Here is a 10,356-nt window from a genome sequence, read left to right as displayed (position 1 = left end):
TTCTTTTTCCTTCTTTCATTTTAAAAAGTGTGTTTTAAAGACCCTTATTTATACCTAGAAAGGGAAGGGGAGAATTTGTGGGTGAATCAGTTTATTCACAAGTATTTATTGAGCACAGGCTGTAAGCCTACCACTGCTCTAACTCACAGGGATATAACAGTGCCTGAAGCAGACCAGCGCCCTTCATTCGCTGGGCTCAGACCCAGGGGGGAGAAACACAGGGAGCCACTACTAACTCAAGGTGGGACTAGAAGGGTATATGAAAGGACAGAGCAAAGTCAAGAGACAGGAAATGACAAGGTATCCCTTTACATAGGGCAGTAAAAAAATACTCCCCAATACAATGATGTGCAAGGACAGAACAAAGAGATTGAGTCGTATGGAAAGAAGGAGAACACTCCCAGCAGAGGAAACTAGAGAAAAGGCCCTGAGTAAGGGGTGTTGCAGGCTCTCTGGACCTGGAAGTTTTGGGTGGTCAGCACAGAGGTAAGTATTAAAAAAATAGGAAAGACTGAGATTGTCTGGGAAAGGGATGCAGGGTGCAAGGCATGAAAGGGAGATGCCACAGATTGAATGCATTTTGATCTCAGTTGACCTGGCCTGCCAGCAGTGAGGCTGCTGGTGGGGCAAAGTGAGTTTAGTTTGTTCTAGGAGCCAAAATAAGATATCCAGAATATCACGAGGTAAATGTGATGAGAGAGAGAGGAGGAAGATAAAAGTACCTTTTACTAACTACGGGGCTCCATCGTAAGTATAGAGAAGATTCTGGAATCTCTATGCCTTCCATCAGTGTTGGGGTTGACCAGCAGTACCGGTGACCCAGGAAAGCATGCTCTCTACCATAAACTCTGGTGCCCCAGCCTTATCTCCAGGGCTTCTCTGAGCCTCCTGTCAAATTTCCACCTGAAGACGGGGCTTCTCCACTTGGATGTCCCAATGGCCCCTTAGACTAGACATGTGCAATGTTGAACTTGCAAATTTCCCCTGAAATGCCTCTCCTTCTCTATTTCTCAAGCAAAGGAGCCATTGATAGCCCAGAATCTTGGTGCCACAGGTCAGGCATACTTCTTCCCACTTTGCGTGCATTATAAACTGGCCTCCAAATTCTACCACTGCAGACTGAAGGGTCACTCTCCTGTTCCCACCTGAGCCCAGTGAAGAAGCTCTTCCTTCTCCTTCATTCTCTTTTAATAAAATGAAAGATTGGCAATCGAGAGGGCTGCCTATGGCAGGGAGGGCCAGCTGACTCATCTCAGACTTTGAAGAGACAGGCTCAATATGTTCATCTTCATGGCAGTGCCTGATGCACACCCACAGATGAGGAACCAATTTGCCACTTGTTCCTTTGGGTAAGAGTGGAAATCTGGAAAAACCCAAATGAGGCTAGTTTAGCTGGCAGCTGAAACCACACAAGTGTTTTTTCTCGGCAACAGATGTGCTTCCACGCACAGCAGAAGTATTTTGTTCATCTTGCCCATCTCGTCACACAGTATATACTAATAGACAAGATTGAATAAGATTAAGTATTTCTTAGTTTTTCACCAACAGTATTCTTTAGTGAAACTGAAACTGCCTTCCTGTCCTTCACTATTTCCTTCCTTTCACTGTGTGTGCCCAGTAGTGAAGAATCTGATGGCCACTAGGACAGTCTGATGCCATGGCCTTCATTCATGCCAAGGCACCAGCAGTTTTACCCACCGTGACAGTTAATTAATTCCACATGTCAGTGTGGCCGGGCTGCGGTCTGCAGCTGCTGCATCAAACACCAGTCTAGTTGTCACTGTGAAGGTTTTTAAAAATACCTGATTAACATTAAATCAGTAGGCTTTTAAATAAGTAAATTTTAAATAAGTAAATTTAGATAAATTTAAATCAATAAATAAGAGTCATGGACATAGTTAAAAGGAGTTACCGGGGAAGGAGAGGGCAGTGGGGGAAGAGGAGTGAAGTGGAACAGATAATCACAGAAAATGATCTGACTTTGGGTGATGGGCACACAGTGTAATCAACTATTCAAATGCTATAGAGATGTGTACCTGAAACCTATGTACTCTTATTGATCAATGTCATCCCATTAAAATTTAATTTCTAAATAAAGAAGAATTATTTTTTTAAAAAGCAATGCACCTTTTCAAAGCAAAATTTAAAAAAACATACTATAAGATGAGACACTGCCATTTTAAACAACATGGATGGCCCTTGGGAGCATTATGCTAAGCGAAATAAATCAGGAAAGCTAAGAACTATATCATTTTACTCATTTGTGGGATATATATAAAACTGAGACTCATAGATAGACAATTGTATGGTAGTTACAAGAGGGAAGAGGTGAGGGATAGTGGAGGGTAAAGAGGGCCAAATATATAGTGACAGAAGATGGTTTAAAAGGAAGAATCAGAAGACTTTGAATAAAGCGATTATCTTCTATGAGTGGGTGGGCCTCACACAATGAGATGAAGGTTTTAAGAACAAAGACCTAAGGTCCGCAAGGAAGAGGGGATCCTGCCTCTAGTCACCCTTCAGGCTCAGGCTGCAGCCTCAGTTCCCCTCTGGGTCTCCAACCCGTCCTACCAATTTTGACTACACCAGCCCCCCAAATTTTGTAAACAAACTCCTTAAAATAAATTTAACTTATGTGTGTGTCACTATCAATATCTCTGTTTGTCTATGTATCTATTTATGTAATCTGTAGCTAGATGTATGTTATATATGCATGTCCCACCAAAGAGTACTATTTCTCTATGTCTCTCTCTCTCTGTGTATATAGGTATGTACACATACACACACACACACACACACACACGCACAACCTATTGTTTCTGTTTCTATGGTGAACTCTAATACACCCACCATTGCTTCGGCACTATCAGTGCAAATGTCTACACTGTAAAAAAGACAAGTGGCGTTCTTTCATTATACTAAGAAAATTGTGTTGCTAATATGATAACACGAAAGTATGTCTAATGTCAAAATTCCCAGAGGTCCACGATCCATCCCGGTAGAACTGCTGCTGTCCAAACCCTTTTCCTCCTAACACCTCTATGACCTCCAGCCTTTACATGAAGCAAGTCAATGCTTCATGTACCTGTACAAAACCGAAGCAGCAGGAGAACTCAGACTGTGAAAAGACAGCAGGACTGTACAAATGGGCCCCGAGCCATTGCTGCCTGGGAGAAGCAACCCCCAAAGCCCCGTGCTGCTCAGCCATCTGCGTCTCCCTGACACCATTTCCCTGGGGTGCCCTGGTTCAGAAGTTTTCTGATGATTTTATTGTGGAGAAAGTTCTAAGGATCCCCGTTCCTGCTCTTCAGATATAATAGTCATGCATATTCTGTTCTTATCAACTATAAGGTATTGAGCCATCACGGCCTAGGAACAAAACAAGACGTGTTCTTTATGCCCTTTTTGTGTCCTCAAGATTCACCATGTGCAGAATAAGGCCCATGTGATGCTGGGAATAGGCTGAGCAGGGACTCCTCCTGTTGGTTGAGATCTTGGAAGGCCCTGGATCCCAGCCAGGCCACCTCAGGAAATGGGAGGAAGGGGTGAAAATCCCATTGTTGGTGGCAAAACAGTTTTTGCCTGGGTCAGGAGGGAACTTTAGTGCTCAAATTTTTTTAAATAAAGCAGCCGGTCTGGTAGTCAGCTACGAGAGGCAATTTATACCATTGAAAACAGATTAGTGAGATGCAATGCTTTTCACATTTCAGTTTCAATTATTCCAAATGGGTGCACGATTTTTAACTTTCAGGGATTGTTTTGGATGTGTCTAGAAATGTAAAATGTAAATCTGTTTTTTGCTTTGGGGCTTAATAGAGTGTGTCCTATTCTCATTCTTTTCCTGCTTTGCCTTAACCTAATTTTAGCATCTGGTTGACCTGTTGCCCCATTTGGCTATGAGATGATGGACTTAATTGATTAATTGAGTATATTGGAAAGTAAAGATTTTAAATTTTTGGTCGAGGATTTATGACTGTCCTTGACTGACCCCCAGCTGGTGAATTCTGCCAAGAGCCTGGCGCTAGAAGGTAAGAGTCCCTGCCTCCTTGGAGACTGCCCTGTGGGTTTCCTGTGAGGACTGTAATTCACATACACAGCAACAGCTTCAGAGCTTGCTTGACCCTTACCCATTCTTTTCTACATAAGTGGCACAGGATGAGATGAAATCCGAGCAGCAACTCTAGGGGTGATCATGGCCATAGTATGCAACTGTTCATGGGGAGTCCCGCTCATCACCAGTGGTGCAATCACCTCAGAACAGCCCTGCACACTGGAGGTGCTATTATGCTAGAATGCATTGGTGTACTTTTATTCACACATTGTCCTTGAGCTCAGTGAGTGTCTGGGGGACCAGCATTTGTGCCCCTTCACACTAGGAAGCTTTGAACAGTGACAGCCATGAAAGTCAAGTCTAAATGCAAATAGTCTATGAGCTGTATCTGGAGGGGAAATTCCCCTTTTCAAATGTGGTGTTGGGGAGTGGAGAGAAATCTTCACCTGTCCTGGGAAATCATAACTCCACAAATTTTATTCATTAGCAGTGGTTGGTAAAAGCAAAGCCAGGTGTGTAGAGAAAAAGGAAGGTAACAAGGACTAGAGCCTGTTCTATCCCAAAGGCAGGGGGGAGAGGCTGGGGCACGGGTGGTGGCTGTCCCCACGAGAGGCCAGGGATCACCATATAGATCTTGCTGAGACACTGACAGGGGCGGGGAAAGGGGCCGCAGTAAAGAGCTGACCAAGACCAGAAGGATTAATGGAGTCGGACACTGGACCTGCCATGGCCACTGGTTACCTGTATAAACGACCATGAGAAACAGTGTCCTTGCAGTGCGAGTATCTAAAACAAATAGAAATGTATTCCTCTTGCATTCACGTTTCTAGTCATCACCACCCAATAGATCTAAAATGCCCAATTTAAACCAATGCACTGGAAGTGTCAGAGTGCCAGGGGTTATACAGAACCTGCAGCCTGAAATCTTCGGGCTCCTCCAGGAAATGTCTGCTCTGAGTTTTCTTTTAATTATTGAAAATCCCAGATGCTCCACATATAAAGAGATTAACATATGCTCCAGGGGACAAGGCCTGTGAAATGTAATCTCTCCAGTTTGTAGTCTGAGTTCTTGATTTAAACAGATGTGGTTCTTCTTACCAGTTGAAAAGTGCCAACTGGGGTTGAAGTGGCAACTAGGTTTTTGTCCCATACCCTCTCACACACATGTAACGTCTGTCCTCCAAATTAAAAAATAAAATACTAATACCAATTTTCTAACTTCAGGTAAATGACAAAATGTGAAGAGCTCAATGGAGTTATATTTTCACTTTTTAAAAATTCCTAGCCCTTCTCGAATAAACATCATGTTGGATGGTGGAAAAAACCCACTGCCTTTCCCACCTGCGCTGACCGTAGGGCAACACGCTCTCTTTCCTACACGTGACATTGAACAGGGGCAGCTCAGATGGAGCTTCTTCTATTGCATTTCAGGGTCAGACAAGGGGTTCTGCTTTGGAAAAAAATGATGAGACATGCCTGATTATTTTTGTCATCCAATGTCAAAGAGCCCACCTTCCTTGTAAGAAGGAAATGGTGATGGGAAAAAAGAAGCTGGCTATGTCAGGGCTGACATAACAGTCCTGAGTTTCATTTTAAGACTCTGAGTTTATGGTGGTGCAAATACTGGGTATGAGGAAAGAGAGAAAGAGAGACCTTCAGGAAGAGCGCAGCTCATTTAAAGTCAGAGGAAGGCAAAGGCCCAGAATCCTTTATGATACTGTTATCAATATCCTAACATGATAAAATTAATAGGCTATAAATATAATAATAGGATATAAATATAATAAGAGTATTTTTATTTTTATATTCCAATTACAACTGCCAGTGGGGTTCACTGTGGGTGTAAACTGAACCCCTCACAGAGTGAAGCATGCTACAGCCTCCTCCACCATCAGATGATTGCAAATTACCTATTGAGGAGTGAAAAATGAAGCTGTTGAATGATGCACATTAGCCATCTGAAGCACCCAAAGTCACTTTCTGTCCCCTGTGGGTATACCAAGAGAGAGAGAGAGAGAGAGAGAGAGAGAGCACGCTCGCGTGAGCGCACACACACGCACGCAGTCATTCTGCCCCAAGAGTCTGAACCCAGCCTAAAACCTTTGAGTGTGTTTTCCAAAGAGCTCATTCAGGTGCTCTAAAGATTGTGTGGAGTTTATTATCAAACCATAAAAAGAGTTAAGCATAGTTTTTAAATAAGGTCTTAAGTGAAAGCATTGGGTAGGTTAGATACAGATCATGAGTAATTAAGTAGCACATGAAACACAGCCAAAATTGGAAGATATGTTAAGTATAAAAAGTAAGTTAACAACCTATAACAGTGGTCCCCAACCGTTTTTGGGCCACAGACCGGCCTTTAGGGTGGGATGGATAAATGTATCACATGACCAAGACAAGCGTCAAGAGTGAGTCTTAGACGGATGTAACAGAGGGAATCTGGTCACATCATTCTGACTTAAATATAAATAAAACAGAAATAATGTAAGTTATTTATTCTTTCTCTGCGGACTGGTACCAAATGGCCCACAGTCCGGTACCGGTCCGCAGCCTGGGGGTTGGGGACCACTGACCTACAAGACATGTCAAGGTAAATGACATAAATCCTTAAAATACAATGTATTAAAGAAGGTTCTGCCTAATAGCAGATACAGGATAGAAAACAAGTCATGATTGTGTCACGTCTGGCCTAATGAAGTCTCCCCCAGAAGCGGCCAGCCATCAGTGACACCCATTATGGCCTCTTCATGGTCCCAGTGCTCTGCCCAAGAAACAGACGAAAACCATAGCTCAATAGACTAGGGAACTACAGCCAAGCCAAATCCACCTGCCCCAGTGTCTCTCCAAGGAGCAGGTATGTGCCAGTTCCCCAGGGAACCTTCACTCCAGTCCTCTTGACCACACCCTCAGTGGGGAGCTGACATGGCAGAGGAGAGACAGGACGCATGAGCACCCTGGACCCTGGATGCAGGAAGCTCACACTGCACCTGCTCTGAGCGTGACACTTTACCCTTCCTCCACCTGCATCTTAATATGGTCATCTGCTCCTTTTACTGCATCACCTCTGGGATAGCCCGCCTGGGGGTGCACTCAGGACTCCTGGTGCATGAAGGCAATATCCCACACAATAAGTTTTTTGTCTTAATTTCCAATTTTATTTAATTTCATTATAACTTGGATACTAGCAATTATTTGGTTATTGATTATTTTTCTTCATGACCTAACACATGACCATTTTTTTCATTGTTAATATGGATTAGAAAAAATGGTGTAGTCTGCATTTTATAAGGGAGAAGATATATACTCTTTTTCAGCCTTGTGTAAATGGTTTTTTCCTTATCTTTTATAATATTACAATTGTTTCTGTTTGTTCTATCAATTTCTGATATAGTTGTGTTAAATTTTCTCACCAATATTGTACATAGGTCAACTTCTCATTTTTTAAAAAAATTCTTGATTTTAGTGAGAGGGAGAGAGAGAGAAGGAGAGAGGAACATCGATCTGTTCCTGTATGTGCCCTGGCCTGGGATCAAACCGGCAGCCTCTGTGCTGCAGGATGACCCTCTATCCAACTGAGCCTCCAGCCAGGGCGTGCCTTCCTCTTATAATTTTTTGAGATAGATAACTAAGTAGATTTGTTTTTCAGTTTGTCTTTTTTGTATCTATTAGGCTGCATATTTTTTAGACATGTGCAGGTTTGTGGTTGCTGCTTATTCTCAGGAAAATGTCTGTTTTATTATTAAAGCATCTGTTTGTGTCCCTGGTGGTGCTTTGCACCTTGAATTCTGTACGGCTGACATTTCTCCAGCTGCATTGGCTTCATCTGGGTTGGTACTGACCGCCGTCTCTTCTATTCGACTTTGCTCTCACCCTTCCTCCCACACTCTGTGTAGGTGTCTCTTTCCAGCATCAGGAAGTTGAATTTTTAAAAATCCATTTCCTTATTTGTCTTTTTTGAGGAAACATAATTGTTCTATAGAATAATCTAAACCATATGCAAATACCAATATTCAAATGCTACGTAAAAAAAAAATGACAACCTCATGTTGGAGCTGGTATTTCTTGTGACATATTTTAATTTATTGTTGCCATTTTATTTTGTTATGATGCTTTTATCCTTTGCTTTGTTTTTTTATTTTCCTCTTCTCCTGCCTTTGGCTAAATTGATTTCTTTATTACATTTTCTTCACCAGCACTTATCTCTGTTGGTTAGGAAATTACAAATCGTTTTCTATTCTTTGGTTGTTACTCTGAAATTGTTAATGCACAAACTTTATTACCACTTTAATTGAATAAAAAGTTTTTTTGTATCTCAATAGCTCTAGCCAACCCCTCTTGATAAAATGAATATGATTTTCTCTTACCTTTCTTGTCCAGACTTAATTCCCCATTTATCAACCTGGGGAAAAAAATACTCATTTTTATAGCTCATCATCAGTTAGATTTACATTCTATTGCCATCTGTACTCATCAGCTTTTTTCTTGTATCTCAGTCCCTCCCTTCTGTTTTGTTTGTTTTTTTATTAATAATTAGCCTTGGCTTTGCTTTATTGGCCTCAGAGCACTCTTTGGATGCAGTGAAAACAAAACAAACAAACACAATGGGAACTGGAAATGGATCCAGAATGGTGCACTTGACCCCAGAAGAATTTCCCCAACCAAGGTGGATTGATACAAAACTCCAGAGGAAAAACATGGGCACCAGTTGGTAGAGGAGTGGTCAGTGACAGGGTGGGCGGTCACAAGAGTGAGTACTGACTGAACTGCCACAGGTGATTGTCAGAACAAGTTTTTTATCCATGAGCTCCGACACAAGCCTTGTTCCCTGCTTGTCTCATTTCTGCACATGAACAAGACTGCCTCCATCTAGCGTCACGATGGACCTGACCTTCCTGTCATCTGCCTTGGTTTCACTGAACTCTGCTCCCACCTTAAAGCTGACCTCTGTGCTTTTGAAGGTGCTTTGTGTTTTTATGGGAATAATGTTCCCTTTAATTTCAATGATTGGGGTAGGCTTGGTCATATTGGCCACCTGCCTGGTAACAAAACCCACACTGATTGACTTTATGCAGTCATCGAAGTTCTTTCTGTCCACTAGCTTCCCTGTGCCTACGAAGGCGTCCATCATGACGAAGCTTGGCTAGGCTGAGAGAGAAGAAGTGACAACGCTGGAGAGGAAGGACTCTAGGACCCCCTTTGGGTTCATTTTTGTTTTGGCAGAGTGTATTTTGTCATTGACATTTCAGCCAGGATCTGTGGTTGGGGACAACGTTTCTACTCTGCAATGGGGCTGACAAATGCAGGGCTGGGTGAGCCCAATGGAAAACTGGGTTCTGTCTGCTGAGAAGATCACAACCACAGTGTCCCAGACCCATGTGATTCTGTGCATGCAAGGACAGTGCCATCTATTCCAGAAAGAGGAACCAACATCCTGAGAATGCTTTTCTGTTCATCCAAACAAATAAAGAATAAAGCCTAAAGGATGATTATCTTTCTGGGAACACCAAAGATACAAGAACAAGCTGTCTGCACAGCAGGGGAACGTCAGCAGCATCAGAGTGAGCACTCTTGCCCCCAGCTTAGGGACTGAATGTTTGTGTCCCCCAAATGCATACATTGAAGCCCTAACTCCCAGTATGGTTGTATTTGGAGACAGGATCTCAAAGGAAATGAAGGATGTTAAATGAAGTCACATGGTGCACCCTGACTCAGTAGGATGTGCATGTTTGTAAGAGACCCCAGAAAGCCCGCCCACTCTCTGTCACTCCACATACATGCACTGGGGAAAGGCCAGGTGAGGACCCGGGGAGAAGCCAGCCATCTGCAAGCCAGGAAGAGAGGCCTCATCAAAAACCAAACAGCTCAGCACCTTGATCTTGTACTTCGACCCCTGAGCACTGTAATAAATACATTTGTGTTGTTTCAGCCCCTAGTTTCTGGTGTTTTGTCACAGCAGCCTGAGCAGACAAAGACACCCAGCATCACAGCATGTTGGCTAGCGGCACCTGGAGAGAACCAAGGCCAACGCCTGATGTCACAGGCACAGGCTGGCCTCTCTTTATGAAGAACATCTTTGACAGCAGGCCCCAGCCACAACCTTCCACATAGCCGGAGAGGGGAAAGCCAGAGAGTTGCTATTTTTATTCGCACTAGGATGACAGCACATGGCACTTGTGCTTAGATAAGCAGTTTCCTCAGGATCACAGAGCTGGTGAGCAGATTCCAAATCTCTCTTGACTTGTTTTTTGCTCTGCTACCATGGGGATGGGAAGTCACTAGAAAGAACAAGTGCCTGTTAAAGTAACACT

General features: G+C 43.1%; 1 pseudogene; it reads right to left on the bottom strand.

The window, feature by feature from the left end:
- Positions 1-8,768: 8,768 nt before the first annotated feature.
- LOC136322431 (fatty acid-binding protein, heart pseudogene) lies at positions 8,769-9,176 on the bottom strand (annotated as a pseudogene).
- Positions 9,177-10,356: the final 1,180 nt, after the last annotated feature.

The sequence above is a fragment of the Saccopteryx bilineata genome, chromosome 2 (assembly GCF_036850765.1).
Source record: "Saccopteryx bilineata isolate mSacBil1 chromosome 2, mSacBil1_pri_phased_curated, whole genome shotgun sequence".
Lineage (NCBI taxonomy): Eukaryota > Metazoa > Chordata > Mammalia > Chiroptera > Emballonuridae > Saccopteryx > Saccopteryx bilineata.
Note: the sequence above shows the minus strand (reverse complement) of the source record. Positions and strands in the feature narration are given on the sequence as shown.